This window comes from Macrosteles quadrilineatus, unplaced genomic scaffold (assembly GCF_028750875.1).
Source record: "Macrosteles quadrilineatus isolate MER2022 unplaced genomic scaffold, UCM_ALF_1.0 Scaffold_1__1_contigs__length_201487025, whole genome shotgun sequence".
NCBI classification, from domain to species: Eukaryota; Metazoa; Arthropoda; class Insecta; order Hemiptera; family Cicadellidae; genus Macrosteles; species Macrosteles quadrilineatus.
In genome coordinates, this window is record NW_026542594.1 from 62,574,309 (window position 1) to 62,594,087 (window position 19,779).

Sequence of the window (19,779 nt, forward strand, 5' to 3'; positions counted from 1 at the left end):
ATAATTTATTAGGAAGTTTTCAAATTTTATTCGGAATCGTATTTGCAAGTAGAAACAAAATTTCGCCAAAATAAAAAAAATCGCCTATCTGATGATGATTGGAATGTCCAATCAAAATCTATCACCACTTACCATCTTTGAAATGTATATTTACGGTCTTGTGAGTATCAGTATAAGCGTAAATATATGTTTTAAGTGATAAGACGTTTCTTTTATTTACTTTCTGTAAATTAAATAATACGTACAATGTATTTACCGTCTTCTGAGTAAGCAGTATAAGTGTAAATATATAGTTACAAGTGTAATTTGACTATTTTGTGTGCTTTCAGGTAATAACATTTTTAAATATTTATTTGCTAAATGGTAAATTTTTACTGTAGAATTTTTGCTTGATAAGGTAGTACCGGTTCTTAGTGTTTGAGGAATGTGTGTGCAAAACCATTCAGTATTTTCGGTATTTCATCGGATAAAATCGGCACAACGAGTACTAAACGGGTCCAATTATAAGTTTTTGTATGAATGTATTTTGCCATTCTCCAGGTCACTGAGAGTTATATTTCCTTCAGATTAAATTACTCTTCGGTTATTCAGGAATCACAGATGAACGATAACTTGTCTTCTTCATAAGTAACCTGAGAGGCAAAATGAATGCTCCATGAAACATGGAACTTAAGGATTTTTGTAAGAAAATTATAGATGTGAAGTAGGTATTTTCATCAGGATATAACCCAAACGCTAATCTCTCACGTGCTTTAACATATTTATTTACTTACCATTATGTTTAATCATGAATATATACTGTGTAAATTTACATAATATTTTTTAATTTTTGTATAAGAAATGACTTTTAAATGTGATAAAATAGCTGAGTTGTATAGCCTTTAAAGATGATACATTGTATCATACCTGTAACATCATTGATCTATCTATTTTGACGGAATAGGCAAGACTGCTTTTTCTAATTTGTGAGCAAGAGTTTTTATTTATTTAAACTTATGACGGAAAACTCCTTACAAAGTATTTTGGTTCTAGAGATATGATGAAAAAAAGTTTCATCGTTAATATATCTATATAGTCGTCAGGTTATTAAATAAGCTTGTAAACAAATAAAATTGTTTTCTGTCACAATGGGAATATATTTAACATAGCAGTATCCCAAAACGTCAGAAGTTTTACTGGTGTTCTTTGAAAGCTGCCTGTTTATGTAAGTTATTAGTGTTATCAGACCATGAAAATGGCACAATCGGACAATCGACATGAGTATATAACCAACAACTTCGCTGGTGTTGGCATTGGAAGCTGGGACTTGGCAGTGAACAAAGGTAAGTTATAAATACATTGAAAATATATTTTATTTTACAAATATATAGATGCATTTTTCTTTGTAACACCTTATATAAGAGTTGGATCTATTTTTAAATATTACGTTTTTAGAACTACGATTGTGACTATATCTTTACTTTTGGTTTATTTCGTTGGGATTACTTTATATTTACTGTGTGTCTTTTGACTAAATTTTACCTTAGCCATTTTATTTTGTTTTCTATCCATAAATAAATGTTTTATTGAAAAATACACTATCCACAGGCATACCTATACAATTTTTAAAACAACATAGAGATACACAATAACGTAATGCTTTGGAACGTAACAGGACTGATAGTTGAATGTATAGTCCAGCTTCTAAACTTCGTAAATTTAAACGAACACAAACTTTAATATCTAAACTAAATTTAAATTGAAACTAGTGTATGAAAATTACCTGAAACCCGTATATTTAAGGAGGATGATCGTAGTATTGTGTGAGTTAAAATTGCCTGAAAATGAAAAAAAAAACTATTTCTTACATAAACGGATTTATCTAAGTATTTGTTTTAGGGTGTACAGCATAAATGTTTAACCCTTATTGCATGGATTTGGTTTTGACTTGTAGTTAACTTAGTTGTAACCACACCACTAAGTACTAAGCTGTGAGAAAAAGCTGGTCTAGTGGTAAAGCGCGGGACTTTGGTTTCTGAGGTCCTGTGTTTGTATCCCGCCAATCACCAATGGATTTTATCTGAGTGATAATACAGCAATCCCTAGAAATAGCATGGAGGTATGTGAAAAGGGTACCTGACTAGAAACTAGTCTCTTAGGGGAAAGAAGAAGAACCACTAAGTTGTCTTATTGCTCTGTTTTGGTTGATATGTATTATAACTAATTAATTTGTACTATTTCAGTGTCATTCCCAATCAGAGCGTAGTTTAAACCATGGAGAAGTCGTCCACCATGCTTTGTATAGGAGTTTTGTGGCTATGCTTTGTAAGTAAAAAATGATTACATTTGTTTATTTTTGTTAAAGCTATATATAAAATAGAATTTAAGAAAAATGATCATGTAAAAATTATTTGTTATTTGGATATGTAGGTGAGAACAAAAAGAAGTTTGAGAACAAAATTGATTATTGACGATTGTTGTAGAAAAAAACATAAAGAAATTATCCTTCTTACTGCAACAATAATGTAGGCATACCTTATTGCCAAGGAAATTATTAACGTAGAAGTAAAATAAGCCATTAAAATAATTACAGTATACAGAAAAAATCACACATGTTTAACATTTTGGTGATAGTTATTACATGTATGTTTTACTTATGAACAACTTTAACAAATCTTTTACCAAAGGAGCAAGTTGAAATAATGAAATAATGAAGTAATGAAATGATGATTTATTCCACCCTAATTACATAAAATAAAAATTAAATAAAAACTCGGAATTACGTTGCCACAGTATCCAGTTAATGTGACAGTTTTACAACTTATAACAAATTGTCATTTTAGTTTAAAGATTGTCGTATGGATTTAATTATAACATGTTAAATTTCATATATCATATTGTTTTTTTGTTGTTCTATAAATATATTTGAAATATTGTGTTAGCTTAAATACATAATTAACAGCTTTAAGATTATTCTTTTGACATTATCGGTTTGGTTTATAAAATAGCTTGATAAATACTATAAATACCTCACTACAAAAATATTCAAGTTTATATATTTTTGTATTCTATAGTTTTTTTTAATCAAACGGTATAGGCCTAAATTATTGAATCATTGATTTTTCCCTCAGTATAAAAAAGTTAGACTGTTACAATCTTAAATAATAAATGTTTCGTACAATTATATTTGAAAAATATAAAACACCCTCTTAATTGTGATAATTCAATGTATAGCTTGGTATTTAATTTCAACATATTTTATCTAAAGTGCAATCCTTTGTCAATGTGTGATGTAGTTTCCAAATACATATAACTTAGGATATCACTAAATTTTAGTATTTTTTCATTGCAGGCAAGTGTTACTGGTAACGTAAGTTATATGGTCCATAATTCTGTAACTTTAGGACACCTTTCTCCAGAACAAATGGTTAACACATCTAAAGAAATGGTTATATTCCAAGACGAGCATATTTATGAGAGATGGTGGACGACAGAAGATCTTACATGTCAGGAGGTAGAGAAAGTATTAGATCTGATGAGAGATAAAATGGGGAATGACCTGAACTTGCTTATGATTGATGCAACAAGACATTTAAGTAAAGCTAAACGTGTTGGAGACCGTAAAATAAGGAGGTGCAGCGAAGATATTACAGACCAAATTAAAGACGCTGTTGAAGATGGTAAGTTTATTGAAACTGCTACATAGAATTTTCCCGATTATGCAAACAGATTTGTAATTTTATCTTAAGGACCTACTGCGAATGAAAACAAATCTCAGTAGTGTAACGATGATATCTTTGATTAAAAATTAGTTTGATAAAACTATTTGGATTTAAATAATAAACAAAAATAATAAACATAAAAATAAATATCCCTCTTAAAGCAAGCAGCTGACATTATTCACTTACAAAGCTACACAGATCATCTCGCTTCGTTCTACACTATTCTTGCTTTAATATTCAGCTAAAAATCCACTTCTAAGTGTGTGTCGCTGTCTAAATGTAACGATAATAAAATTTCTCTTAACAATAGTGGACATTTTAAACAAAAAAATCGATTTTTCATAAAGGAAGTTACTACCCAATAATGTTTAGAAGTGGTCTGGGATTAATATTTGAAAAAAATGTAGAAAAAAGTGAAGGGGTGCAATTAAAACTCAACCTGTATAACGAATACAATAGTATCTTCATTACTAGGGCATAAAGTGACTCTGTTCGACCCGAGCTAAATTTTTTTGTATCAAAGTGAAGGAAAATGATCGTGGGTTGAAAAAAGACTTTTTGTGCTCGTGTGATGGATTATAATTTTCATCATATTGCTCCATTATAAAATATGAACAAAATATGTGTTACAAAGCTAAAATAGTTTTTATTTACAGTAGCCTCTCAAAACTACTTATATCTTGTTATCAATTAAATTTGCTAATCGAAACAAGCAGCTTTTTAGTAAGTGATTCAATCGTTTCGTCCATTACGAGTGTGTTAGTGAACATAATACTACCGATATGTCCAACTATTTATAATGAGGCAACCATAAGCTACAATACGATTTAAACAATCGACAAATACTTTTGATACATGGGACTGTTTACAATCGAAATCATAACTGGGTCACTACAGGTAATCTTTACTCCCTAGGGGCTAAAACACCTTTTACTCCCTAAGGCTACTTTAGACCTGCAACGTATGCATAAAAAAAAACTGTTTTAACTATTGTGTGACAAAAAAGTACATTTCAGAGGTATGTCAACCAGATATAATAAAAAAGTGACATTGTTTGAATTAAATACTATACGAATGTATATTACACACAATGCATAGGATTTATACATAGCATTAAACTGTTTTTGTAAAACACCGAGTAATTTACTGGCTTAGTATTTCCCTGGGCAGTTAGCACCTGAATAAAATCTAGCCTTACCTTAAAAAAACTATTGTACTAGATTGTTTAACTATATCCAAGCAATTCGAAAGAAAATTATGCATAGACAGAATTTCCACCGCTATAAATTTTTACAATCAAGGTAGAAAGGTATACCGTATAATATAACCCACCAAAGCATAAAATTTAGCCTACTGGTATATGAAATGGTACTAATATGATAATTTAAGCTTTAGATACAAATTTAAATGAATAAAATGACTCAAATAAATATTTCCTACGATAAACATTTTTATTTCATTCGTGATAATGTTTATTTTAACATGATATACTTGCACGGTTTTTTACTCCTAAAATAGACTGTTTTATGATGGACCTAATTAATCTTTGGAATTGAAAATGTTTCAGGGGTTTACAGTTTCTTAAGATGCACTGCAACGTCTTCAATAGTACAAAATGACATCAGAACAGATATGAAGAAGAAAAGATTGAAATACAAGAATGCTATTAACCATACGCTAAATAGCATAGATGGCTGTTTAGTGTATAGCAATAAAAATGCAGAAACACATAGAGATCAGTGCATCGAAAAATTAATCAACGGAACTCAAATAGAAACTAAAGAAGCCTGTAAAACATTCACGGAAAGCAAATGTATGGCCCATTTCACTGATGATATTCTGAGCTGTACTTACAAAGTATTTAATGAAATAGCAGATAAAAGAGAAAAATTGTTTAATGAAATACGATCTTGCGTTGGATATCATCAAGTTTATCAAGTAAGTAAAGACATGGTCTACATTCAAACTTTACGTCAATTGGTGGAATATCCAGTTTTTGAAAGAAGATCTTCAGTTACCAAGATAAAAAACATATACAGTAGTCTAAAATTTCTAAAACATACACTTAGTTATTTCAACATGAGTGGATGGTTTTGAAATTAGACAAGTGTATGTTTTTATATACATAGTATTTGTTCAGACATTCTTTAGACAGGGTGAGCTTCTACTGACACCCATAACTTCACCAGTGGATTCTACTGATCAAAATGAACAAAAAAGTTGCCATAAACCCTAGTCCGATTCTGAAGTTTGGTCGTAATTGAGAATTTGGTATTTTCTAACACTATTGGACTTTTTTATACTATTTACTTTATAAGAATAAAACCAATTAATCTAGCGATTTATATTTAATTTATATTATATTAAAAATAATTCGAAAGGGCATTAAATTTTTCTACAAAAGCAAGGTTACATGAAAAAATATTTCATTACATACATCGGTTCCTAGCTGAATTAAAGTAAAAAATATCGTATATTAGTTATTAAGTTTTTAGACCCCTTTTTCTTACTTTATCCTGGTGCCACGCAATTTCCAACTAGATAAAAAACTTCCTCATTTAATAGGCTTTAAATTGATATGCAGTTTTAAATTGTTGTAGGTAGAAATTGCAAAAAACTACTAATTTCATGTAACCTTGGTTTTATAGAAAATTTAATGCCCTTTCGAATCATTTTTGTTATAAACCACTAATTGGTTTTATTTTTATAAAGTAAATAGTGACAGAAAGCTCAATATTTATAGAAAACAAAAAAATTCTCAATTAAGACCAAACGTTTCGGAATCGGACTAGGGTTTATTGGAACTTTTTTGTTCCTTTTGATCATTAGAATCCACTGACGAAGTTATGGGCGTCAGTAGAAGCTCACCCTGTATATCGTTTTGTGCATTTTCATTAGTTATTTATATAAGAAGAATCTGCAAACTTAAATTTTTTTTTTTACTAACAAAAATAAAAAAAAACCAATAAACATAAAGAGTAAAGAGAAGAGGACTTATAGTGTTTACATGATTCTTAAAACTTGATTTCTTTTTCTTTATTCGAACCAAGAAATTGGCCTAGAGATTTACGTGGTAAAAATATCTTTAATACTGTTTGGGTTTCATGTGTTTATTTTATCGCACTTAAATAATTTAATATTCAAAGAAATCGCTTCATCACTAATTTTGTAGTTGCTTAGAAAAGCTAGAAACGAACAACACAAACGTGAAAAGTTTATGTGTGACAGATAATAGCAAAATACTAAACTATATAGGCCTCCATTCTTAAATTGATAGTCACCTCATCCTTCAATTCCTAACATACATCTAAGTGAATGCTATTCGGTTTCTAACCACATAAAATAATAGTAGTTTCACTCTTTAAGACTATAAGTTATTCCCTTTACATTGATTTTACAATATTTTTACCCTTTACCACTTTTGTTATTTCAGAAGCAGGACAACTACGGTCCGCTATCCAAGGATGCGTTGTCATCTTTCGCTCACTTTTACAAGGCTCTCAACTTTGCGTACGATAAAAAGCTAACCGAAGCTCTGGCATATTATAGTTCACAAATTGCACGAGAGAACTATAACTTGGCAATCAACAATGAAGATTTCTATACAAGCCTACTTTACCCCTACTTTATTGCCTTAAATAAGACCTGGGAAGAAAACAGATCTGAGAAAGAGAGAGCTTGTAATTCGGAAGCTTATAAATCATTGAAAACGTATATTGCTGAAGGTAGTATTTGTTTTTCTATAATACGTTTTTCTATTTTATTGATTTAAATTTCAGTATAAGAATACTCACTTGAAAATTGATTTTTGGAAATCATAACTATTGTACAAATAAAAAACTACCAACGTTTGTTTAGCTTAGCAATCTAATAAGTAAGTTTTCTTAAACTGTTTATTAATGTTTTACCATATTAGTTTCACATTTTGTGATAATTTTTATTTTTCGCCTTTTGAAAACTATTATTAAATATTTTTAACTGTTCTAGATTTTTTATTTAATATTAATACATAAACAATAACGTTTCAGCTGGAAATGACAACCAGGAGTGCTGTGAATACTACAAGAATCAGTATATTCAAGATTTGGATACATTTAAAAACACAATCAAAACATTTAACTCAAAGCTTCAAGAAGCAGGGAATGTTGCAGTCTTAAGATGCATTGGACAAAGACCTATAGAAATCTTCAACCTAGCAACTATTCAAAAATGTGCTGCGCTAGCAAGAAAGAATATTGAGTGGGAGTGGGAAAAGGTAATGGGTGAGTTCAGAAGCTATTATTTCTCTAGATTTGCTGCCCCAAAAATGCCTGAAGAAAAGACTTGTTATGATCTAAGGCGTTCGAGATTGATACTGGATGCAGAGAAGACTATGTATAACTGTACAAGATGTTTGTTTGGCGAAAATGGGGACCATTATGCAGTGACACCGTTTCCTACTATTTATACTGACCAGCAATGGCACATGTTCAACGAGTCAATATTTAAGTTTGATGGGATCATGCGCGATTATTATAATGAGTTATCAACAACACAGCAACCAACAACAACAGAGCAACCAACACAGTATTCGTCATTAAAACCAGAAATAGAAGAAGATCATGATAGATTATGGCCATGATGTCCAGCTAACAACTATGTTAGTCTGGAGTAAGCTAAAATATTTATGTGTGTTGTATTTTATTATTTGGGCAGAATAAATTATTTGAACGGTTCTTGTTTTAACTATTTATTTAGCTCATTAATTCCTAGAACTGCTGAGTAAAAATATTAGTGTTATACTTTTAAACGGACACTATTTCAATTCGCATAAGTGTCTGATAACAAAAAGAGAATAGAGGATTATAAATTTACCATCCTATATTAGAGTATACGTAGATCATAGTATAGTAAAATAAATATCATTAAGAAATACAAATTTACTTTTTACGATGTCAACAGGCAACTTTCTTGAGTAAAATTGTTTAACTTATTTTTCTTTGCTATTTATTATTTCGTCATTGAACATTATCATTTTTCTTTATTTCACTTTTAACATTTTAAGTGTTCCTCCTTTATATTTATTAAAGCTGTTGCTGAAACTTGCAACGCCGGGTTGACCATTTGTACAATCTACGTAGGGAAATCGAGCGCATTACACCACAGTAATATTAATTTGATATTTTCAAAAGATATTGTTTTGGAAATAAAATACGGATTTAAAAAGATAATTTTTTACAATAGCAAATATTTTTAATAGTTCTTATTGTTGTTGGGAAATACGTATTCTTAACCATCTTTACAATTTTCAGTTTAAGGCATCAATTGATAATCCTATTACTTTTTATAGAATCACATGTATTTATACTTTTAAAAAGTACAATTCTATATTTTTTGCTACTTGTTTAAGTAAAAAGCATAAATAGTATAGAAGAAAGCTTTTTTCGGGACTCTTTAAAATACTTAACATTTTTTATCAGCATAATATTCAGGCATAATAGTGTAGGGGCATTTGTAAATATAGGAAAGTTCATGGGATTTTGAATGAACCAATTATATGACAGATAGGTACGAGCTATGTAGAATCGTGTAATACCGGATGTTTGGTCTGAACGTGTGGCTGAGCTGGTGTATGATGCAATTATATGTCTTTAACTAAAGACAAATTTCCAAATCAAAATAATTTAATGTTAAATGAATAAGATCCATGTCTTATTTTAGGTTTTGCTAGAAAGGCAATGTCACTGTTAGCGGCCATCTTGGAATATGACGTCACACACCATCTAGGCCACGCCACACTTTATGACAAAACGCCCGGTAGTACACGATTCTAAATGTCATTACCATTTTGTCACCGGCAATTATAAAACAATTGCTCCATTCAAAATCCCACGAAATTACATATGCCCCACAACTACAGTATAATAATTGGTACTACTGTGATTGTTGGTGAGTCGGTGGCTCAGTCGGTAGCGTAACGGACTTCGGAAGGCAGCGACGTTGTGGGTTCGGATCCTGGTCACTGCCGCAAACATTTTATCAGTACAGTTCACCTTCGTACTGTAAAGGCTCACCCCTTGCTTTGCTGGATACGTTCTACCCACAGGCAGTAAGTCTATGTGGATGGGCAAATGCAAGGTTTAAAGAGGCAGCTAAAAAAAGGAAAAAATATATTTTTTCATGCAAGGATAGTATTTGATTTGCAAACGGGTTCACTATTCTTGCAGAAAAATGTACGATTTATATGGGACGACTATTCATAATAACTGTATTTCTCGAATCTTCTCTAATATCTATTTATAACAAAGTTTTGATGTTGTAAATACATTTAAAATTTGTATCATCTGACAAGGATGTAAGAATAAAATATTTAATATACAGTATATTAAATTAGGGAAATATATTATCGAATATAACGAGAATGACATTGCATTTTTTAATTTATTCTTGTTTTGAACCAAATTGTTTTGGATTATTGAAATATACGAATCATAAATGCAAATGTAAAGCACACCAGTCCATTGCTTTACACAAGTTCAATATTTATTGAGCTTCTATGGATTTTTAATTAAAAAATCTTTAATCTCTGTGGTTATTTAGATTCTTATAGCTATAATTTCAATTTTTAGTTATAAGTGTTATTTGACAGGGTTCACTATGCTTTAAAACTTTTAAGGTGAAGGACCTCATAACAATTTATTGCAAGATTATGTTTACTAGAATTGTATTCTATGAATTATAGCGGTATTTGAATTATTATACTTATATATATTGGAAACTTAACATAGAGAAGTTTAGAAGAATAAAAAGTGATTTAATGCTCAATTTAACTTTTACCCTGTGCGAGAGTAAACAAACAAAAACTTTGTCAGCGCAATCTCTTGAAGAATATTGCACGGTGATAAAACGACAGTAAACTATTTATAATCTTACGCTATGAAGGCTTTTAAAGACCTAATAGCAGTTTGGCGTTTTTTTTTCAAATGGCAATAGAAGAAGAATAGGTGATCGATTGGTTATAGCACCTTTCAAACCTTAAGTCATTGGCTTATACCTTTTATAAACAAAATACTTGATTCAGAATTGAAGCAAGATTACAAGACTTACACAGACACTATCCCCATCACTTGATGACTCGCTGATCTCTACGGTTGTGCTGAAGAGGATCTATGTAAGAATATAATAATATAAGATCAAAAGTATTATAATTCGTTGTTAATTCATTCACAGTTTTGACATTTATAATCCATATTCTTTCAATGATTTTTTATAACATAACATGGATCCTTGTGATGAATTTTGAAGGTTGATGGTTGGGTAAGTCAAATTAGCCACTTGGGTTTTTTTAATTGACTTACAGAATTTGTTTGATTACTGTGAGCTTTTGGATACTTTAAATTAGTAAAATGCCAGAAAAATATTTTTAGTGTGACGGTAGGCTACCTACCTTTTCTTCACCATGGTGTAATATACGCTACTGTTGTACTATAACAACTATAGTTTATTTTTAACCAATGATTTTTCCGAATTATATAATTTTTACAAAATCATAAAAGTTGTATGATTTAGGTGTAATATACATTAAGGTGCAGTCATGTAAGCGTAAAATATAATCAATTTATTTTATCCTTTCCATTTAGAGAATTTAACATGAAAGTCATGCAGGGTACAATGTGGTAAAATATCACTACATAACCACTATTAGGTAGTTTCAATAAGCTGCGTTATTCATAATGTATATTTTTCTAATACATTACTCTATGCATAACAACTCAGTTAGCACTGTAAACGAATAAATTCACAATGTTTCATTTGTACATACTGTTTCTCTACTGAAATGTTTATTTTTATTTTCTGCGTGCATTTGGGGCAGTAAGCGAATTATTATTTAAGTATCATATCATACATAATCTCATTACGTTTAGAAATATTAATTATATTTCTTTTATTACGTAGGGCATTTAGAGAACACAACTTACAATATAGTACTTTCATGGACAAGTTTTAGTCCCACTTGCATTCGACTGTTAATAAAAACAAAAAACAAAAAATACAACAAAGGTTTATCGAAGTATGACTTTTTTAAGGTAGACTCAATTAATTGAAACACTCTTTTGATAACTAGACCAGTGGTCGTAATAGCTATTTACATTACAAGTGTAGTAAGAGCGTTTTTACATCACGCAGGTGAAGGTTGTGCAACGAGCGAAAGCGAGTTGCATAATTCACCTAAGTGATGTAAACACGCTCTTGCGTAACGTGTAACGTACAAGATTTTACCTGACCCGACAATATACATGGGTTAACGTACAATATTTTTCATCATCCATTTCACTCATCTTCTATCAGTAACGTTATTTTACTAACAACATTACAAAAGCTAGGTTAGAAAAATACTTTAAAGCATAACAATAACATTCAAGCGCACAGCTGATTTCTAGCGTTGAACGTCGTTGGCTCCATAGAGTTATATTTTTTAAGTTAAGCACTTAATGTTATTTAAATGGGTTTCTTTACATCACCGAGTGAGTTTTTGATACTTTACATCACTCGAGAAGTAAGGAAGTTGTATACATCACGCTTGGGATAGGGAAGTTTAACATGGCGGGTTAGGTAAAAGTGTTTAACAGTTATAAAAAATCACAAGTTATCAATTATATTGTTGATGTAAAATAGCTTACAGTGTAATAATTAATAGTTGACACACATGAATCTTTCCAACTATACACATCAGGTTTGTGAAAAGCGTACTTTTTTACTGGCACCTCGCATGTTGGGCTTTCAGCAAATTAAGCATCATAACAAGGATGAAAACGAGTTTTTATCAGCGAGCAGCGCATCTGGCACACAGAATTTATAAAATGGTTCACAGTGGACACGTACACATTTTATATAACTGATGAAACAGTTGTAGTAAAATGGGTAATATTACCGTAATCACATAATTTACATAACACTATAATCCAACACAAGAGAAAATTGTGTTTGAAGTCGTGTTGCCACTATAATAATATTTACAAAATACCACCGCCGCAGAAAACCGGCATACTAGCAATTTACCATTCGTTGGTAATTTCCCTTAACTTGTCAGATTTTGTCTATATTTAAATATCATTAGATCTCATGAGTACCTAGGTTTAATGCTACAGGCAAAGAAAAAAGTGTTGTTTTATGTGAAATAAAATAAGTTTTCCAAATTTGATCAAAATATATCAATTTAGAAGCAAATTACAACATTTTACTTTTTGCCCATAATATAAGTGTTTTAAATGTACACTTTTTTCTCAACTCTTATCTTAAAATTTAATCCTAAAAACAACGCTATTCATTATTAATTTAAGCTTCACACGGTGGATAACAGCCGTGCCACGTAGGTAACGGCTGCATCCCTATAGGGAACCTCGCTAAGACACTAATTTAGGGTTTTTTTTTCGAAATTAAATTTCAATCTTATTATTTAGTTTGTGACATGTTAATAGAGCTTTCAACTGTAAGGCCACCAGAATGGGCTTCTCTTCGTCCAACATGAAATAGATTTTGATTTAACCACAATTTTATTGGGATCTGTCTTAAAAATTATTTGGTTTTACTGTATAGAAGTCGATAAAATAGTGGTGTATTTAAAATTTACTACTCAAGTTTTAAAGGTAATTTATTTAATTACATATTAATTTACGTATCCTATAAAGCCTATGTCCTGATAATATCAGGAATAGATAATCCAAAGGCCTTCCTTTTCCCAATGGGCCAATGAAAACATCACACATGTCCATTGTGGTTAGCGGTGTGAAATCCTTTTTAACACATTTTACTGCATTATTTTATCATGTTTAAAGATTGTTTTATTAACTTGCTAATGCAAGGACTAGATTTTTGAAGTTTTAGCTTTACTGTGGCTTCCATAAAATGCCTTCCATAAAAGTAAGCCATACCATAGTTTAAGGCATTTGAAATTAGGTTAAGAGCACTATAAATATTCTTGCCTTACAATTACGTTTGCAAATATAACACTTGAAAAGTTCTTTACTATTTAGAATTCAACAGATAACCCTACAATAATTAATATATTCATTGCATAGATAGCAGAGATTCTTTTTGTTAAAACCATTGTCTCCAGAACTAATAAAAAAGTATTGAAGAAGTTGCCTTATGTTACGGTGTTATCATAATTTCGTTCCTTTTAAATTCGCCTTGTGAAAAGTCTGCTTTATTGATCTATATCATGAGAATTGTGAACAGATGAAAGGCTCGGAAATAAAAACTCGCCCTCATTGCTGGATGTGATCCTTCATTTGCTAAAAGCCCGATGTACGAGGCGCTAATGCTAATTAAAAAGCCGGTGTTTTCGCAAAGCCCGGTGCAAAGTAGTAAAGTAACACACTCACTAATACTGAGTAAATACTACGAGAAACATTGTTAAATAAGAGGTTTACTATGTAGAGAATATACAGAATACACTACGTTATGACTGAATTATTATTTTAATGAATAAATAAATAAACAGATGAGTTTATTTTCATTAAAAATTTAAAAATATAAAAAAAACATTATTGTTGGAAATACAAACGGTCCACTTTAACAAGTTGTGCGGTCAGCAGAGAAAATTCCTAACATACTAAAAAAGAGAAAATAAACATAAAACTATGGTAGCTCAACATAAAAATACCACTTGCTTTTTGTGATGTATGTTTTACAATCTGTTCCTTAATTATTACATAAAAAATAAACAAAGAAAACATACAAAGGAAACTCGATATTAACTTATGTTTTTACATTTAAAATATATTTCATAAAGTGGTCCCTGGACTTCATCATAAATCATGCTAAAAATGGGTTTTTGGTTATTTATCATTATTAATTTTTAATTTTTAATCGACAAGTGGGCATCTTGAGCGCAGCAAGGAAAATGCCTTTATTCATGTCTTACTGTTATCTTATCCTAGGGTTGTGTTCAAACGGTTACCAACTCTCTCTCTGTGACCAACGGGCGGCTGGTAGCCCCGCCTTGACAGAGCCGTCAAAGTATCCGTCCCCGTTGTACGGCATGGACTCCGCTGAATAGTTAACTTAACCACCAAATTAAATTATTTACTTTTGAAACAGTCATACATTTTAGTCACTCTTGCATAAAAAATTGCAATTTATATGCCAGTACTTGTAATCTGTTCTAGTTTTATTAATAATTCAAGTATGGAATGTCTATTTTTTTATGTTGAACAGTTTACTGTTACACAAACCATTCAATTAGGTGTTAGGGGTTCAGGTTTCATAAACTGCAAATTGCAATAAAATACGTGTAAATGACACTTATGTTAAATAACGTCACGTGTAAAAATGTAATACAACAATACCTCGAAAACAATTGACCAAAAATTGTTGTGTAATTGCTTAGAAAATAATTTTCCAGTTAGGTATAGCTACTTTAATTTAAAAAAGCAAATGGTACCATTTTGAGCTACCAATTAATTTACTTTTACAGTTTTCAGTGACAGATATGTTTTTTTCAAGACCTTAATTTTTGTATATCGCATATTTCAAAGTGTGTTGTTTATCAATATTTCTAACAATATTATGACACTTATTTATTAAATGTTCTTTTCAAAATGATTTTAGATTTATTCTAAACTGCTAAATAAAATATGAATGTCCTTCATTAAGTATTAAATAAATTAGTTAATGAAAGTAAAATGTAGAATCGTGTTTAAGTAAATAATCCATGTATAGACTATCATAAACAACAACAAAAAACAGCGAAATCAGCTAAAATAAATAAGCTCCACTAGTTAAGTAAAAATATCCTTAGCAAGAGTTTCCCGAATCAAAGCTCTCAAGTATGTTTAAACAAACAAAATCTCTTTGTGCTCAGTTTATTTTAGAATTTTCTGGAAGAGTATCATTAACGGAATAAGCAATACGCCACTGTTTTTAAAATAAGTGAGTCAATGTATTACAGTCATTGACATGTGTTGTTTTCCATTTCAAACCAGTATTGAGGGGTACAAATGGAGTACTGTTTCGGGTTTTGTTTGTCCAAAGGGTAATATAACGTTTACATCGTTTTAGAGGTTCCTAGGGTACATAATAACACATAAAATTTAGTTTACTACAATATTGATTAATATTGCTAGTTAGCTAATATTGATTATTTGGCAATTCATGTATAATTCGAAGTTGCCAAAATTGGCTCACGATTTATCTTGTAGGGCCTAGAGTTGTACCGGTACGTTTTGAAACCGAAACGTATACAAAAGTGTTTTAAAGTAGTATATCAAATCTGTAATCGAAACAAACATTATCCGAATAAAATTGGTATTATTTGTATCCAAAACAAGAAGCATCAAATAAATTTCATTAAAATATTTCCTACAGCATAAACATAACATTAAAAACCGGTTGAATGTCATCATCTGTTCCACACATTTCAATCCTCAGTTTGCCGGGATCCAAGAATTGAGATAGTGATAAACAAAAAGTGCTACCTTTTTGCATGAACACTCTTGAACATAATGGAGCAAAAACAGCTCTTAATTTCTTGCGAGTGAGTAAAATTTACATTTTTCCGTGAAGCTTAATTATTGAAACAAATTATCTGGCTGTAAAATAATTACTTTCTTGATTTGAGTATGTGACACAGTTAAAACTTATTTTACTTTGGATTATGTATTTGCACACATTATCACTTATTATAAAGATAATAAAAAATGTATACGCTTGTAAATAGATTGTATTCAAATAAATCAATTTATATTATAAAATACTTGTCAACCTAAATGTGACAATATATCTAAGTTTTTTAGTCCATTTGAGTGAAACATGTTTGTCTTCAACCAGCATGCAACAAATTGTTATGACAAATAATCAAATTCTGTCAAGTGTATGACTTAAATATTTCGAATTAGTGAGCAACATATTTTAGATCGAGGGATAAATATAAAAATTAACGTTACCGGTAAAGGTTTTTCATTACATAAATAAATAATCATTTTGTAACTAACTAAAAAATCTTTCTATTGCAATTACATAGATTTTTATAGTAGTAAAAGGTAAAAAACTGATAATTAGGTAATATAATACATATAAGTTATCTAACCCTAGATGTTTTAATAGTATCCAGGTTACTTTGAGAATATAAAAAATTGTTATAAATCAGTGCAAAAAAACTGTTATTAAAAATTAAATTAATGGTACACAATTAAGGATGATAAAACATTTAAGTTTGATTTTAACAATGTTTACCAGGTAAATATAAGCTTGGATTTACAATATCTTGTAATGCAAGTACTAAGCACTCTGTCGGGTATTTGTGACCTTACACTGTTGAAGTTCCGCGATTCGCCGCTAGGTAGCAGAGTCGTATAGTCCACGCTACTTGGTAATGCCACCGTGCATATACTGTGGAGAATTGCTTATGTTACTTAAATTAAACAAAATTTAACTGTCTAATTTAGTTTGATGAAAAATTAATTTCTTTCATTGCAGTTAAGTGGTAAAAAGTGGGTAAGTAGTACAACATTTTAAAGCGCTGCTGCAGTTATGACAAGTTAAAACACTACCTGGTTACGTAAACCACATTTTTGCCCAAACTCTCGTTTTTTACAAGGTCTCGTTGCCTGCAGATCATTATATAAATATCACAGTAAAAATTAAAATAATAGAAAACATTCAATCCTTTTTGCAATAAAACTGGTAAAAAGAACATGTTCAACTGTGTTGTTTTTTATGTATTATTTATAATTAAACTTTACTTATGTATTATTTACAATTAACTTTAAATTTTACAATTAAACTTACCATTGATTAAAGAAAAACAGTAATATATATATATATATATATCTTTGGATTCATAAACGTAATTCAACTGCATACACCTAAGTTTTGTAATATTTTCATTTGTTTAATTCAAGCAGCGGTGTAGCCAGATAGTAAACCATTAATGTTAATGATTACAGGATATGTCCAGTTAAAATGTTAGTTATGTTAACAGTTACGTTCCCTACTGTTAAAAAAATTTTGAATAAAACTATTCTCACAAGTGTGACAATTTTAAAAGTCGAGGCATAGCCTAGGCTGACACAGAAACGGATGGAGTTGTGGATGGAAAGATTGATTGACAGACAGACAGTCAGTCATCTCACAAATTTAATAAATAAACAAACCAGTATAAATAAATAAACCAAATTCTGCCTTAACAAACACCAGAATTGCTCCTATCACTGATTGATATATATGTGTCTCCTTTACAAACAAAACTTGACTGTTTAACAAATATCTCAAATAAAAGGACTAGGTTATATTGAACAATGATCATAATTTAAAAAAATATTCTTTAGTTGTAGAAATGTTGTTAATGTTATTGTTTTAAATGTCAGGGTGGATTGTTCTCGATAAGGATAAATAATCGAGGTTGGGATCTTCTTTGAGATTTCTTGAATTTTCCGGATAATAAATTATTGTATAACGTAATGAAGACTGCACTTAAAATGTTGTTTAGAAAACGTGTTGACCTTTCTAATAATAATTGCAAAAGTGCAATATTCATGTCCAAATATGACAAATAATTGTTGTCAACCTACACGGAGAGCCTACTAATAAGGCACATGATATGAATTTTTTACTCTCTTCAAGAGTATGGGTAAATTTGCCTTACTGTATAGTGTGACGAAAAAGACTTAAAATACTCGATCTTGTTTCAGTGGACATGACAGAAAAAGACCTTCTACAGGCGATCAAGATCCCCTTCGATGATCCGACCACGGTGTTCTTTGACTACGGCCTGGAGGGGTTCCCGGCTATGGGTCTTCGCCCTGGATCAGACATAAAGTCGCCCTACAGACTGTACCTTCCAGAGAGGTTCTACCCGGAGTTCTCGATCACAGCAACGGCCAAGCTGTCCAACCGGGAGGGAGGGTTCCTGTTTGCAGTCGTCAACCCTTTGGATACGGTGAGAAAATGTTAAACTTGAAGTTCCTTCATTGATAAGTACTTTTTTAGAGGGGAAACTACCTTTGCGGTGCGGACAAATTTATATAATAGTTGTTTTTTAGTATGTTTAAACAAAGTTTTTGAGTTGTTCCACTATCTTGAATTGGGGATATCTAGCTACCTATTTTGTATAATCTAAAATACTTTGAAAGTAAATAAATTTATTTGAGATTGTATAAATGAAAAATTCCTAGATAAATAAAACATGATATTAAAACGATATTTAATAACGAAGATAACTAATTTTGTTTACTTTTATTGTTTGAGAATATTAAAAATAATTTATATTCAACAAAAGTATACAATTATTTATTAATGTAATTGGAAAAAGTAATTAATAATTTCATTTACAAGTATTATTCACTTATTATTCAACTAATCCAGGAGTTTACGTAGAGTTCATATTATTTTAGACATGTACTAAAACCGTATATGATATTAATAAATATTGTTTGCATAAAAACTACACTTCAGCAGAATCGACGATTATTTTCATTCCATAACGTTTAAAAACGATGAACATAATATCAGTAAGAAGGAAGATTATTGATCCCAATCTTTCAAGTGCATTTGACATTTAGTGGAAGATCCATGTTGAATGGATTGCATGAATACCAACAAGATCTCTGTTAACATCTTATACAGTTTATTTACATGGTATATGTTCACTGGTACTACCCAATGTGCTACTGAATAAAATTTGTGTAGCAAAAAATCACTTCCTTACATTTGGCACAGTACTCGATCTTTCTTGAATTCAATTACTGATTCTTACAATTTAGAACAAAATCTAACTTTTTTAACCGTATAAATGTTGTACTGATCAAAACAATTTAAATATGCAGTATTAAAGGGAATCTTAGGCTATAGGTACAAGCTAATGGTCAAGTTTCTTATTCCATAATACGATGTTAATGTTTTTCTTTGTCTCGTGCCAACATTTCACATACAAATTAGTATGCTAGTAAATCGTGGTACATTTGTTTTCAAATAACCTTACACCAAGTAAAATTAATATGCCTTTTAAAAGGTTTTGAATCCTATATAAAACACGTATTGTTAATTATTTTAAGTAGTAATACATCCCTATGTGTTACAAACTAAAAAAAAAATAAAA

General features: G+C 30.3%; 1 long non-coding RNA gene across 1 annotated transcript; it reads left to right on the top strand.

Annotated features, from left to right (window-relative positions):
• Positions 1 to 1,301: 1,301 nt before the first annotated feature.
• On the top strand, positions 1,302 to 5,633 carry LOC128983335 (uncharacterized). Its single transcript, XR_008489829.1, has 4 exons — positions 1,302 to 1,322; positions 2,223 to 2,304; positions 3,332 to 3,659; positions 5,269 to 5,633. It is a non-coding gene; the product is annotated as an uncharacterized LOC128983335 (long non-coding RNA).
• Positions 5,634 to 19,779: the final 14,146 nt, after the last annotated feature.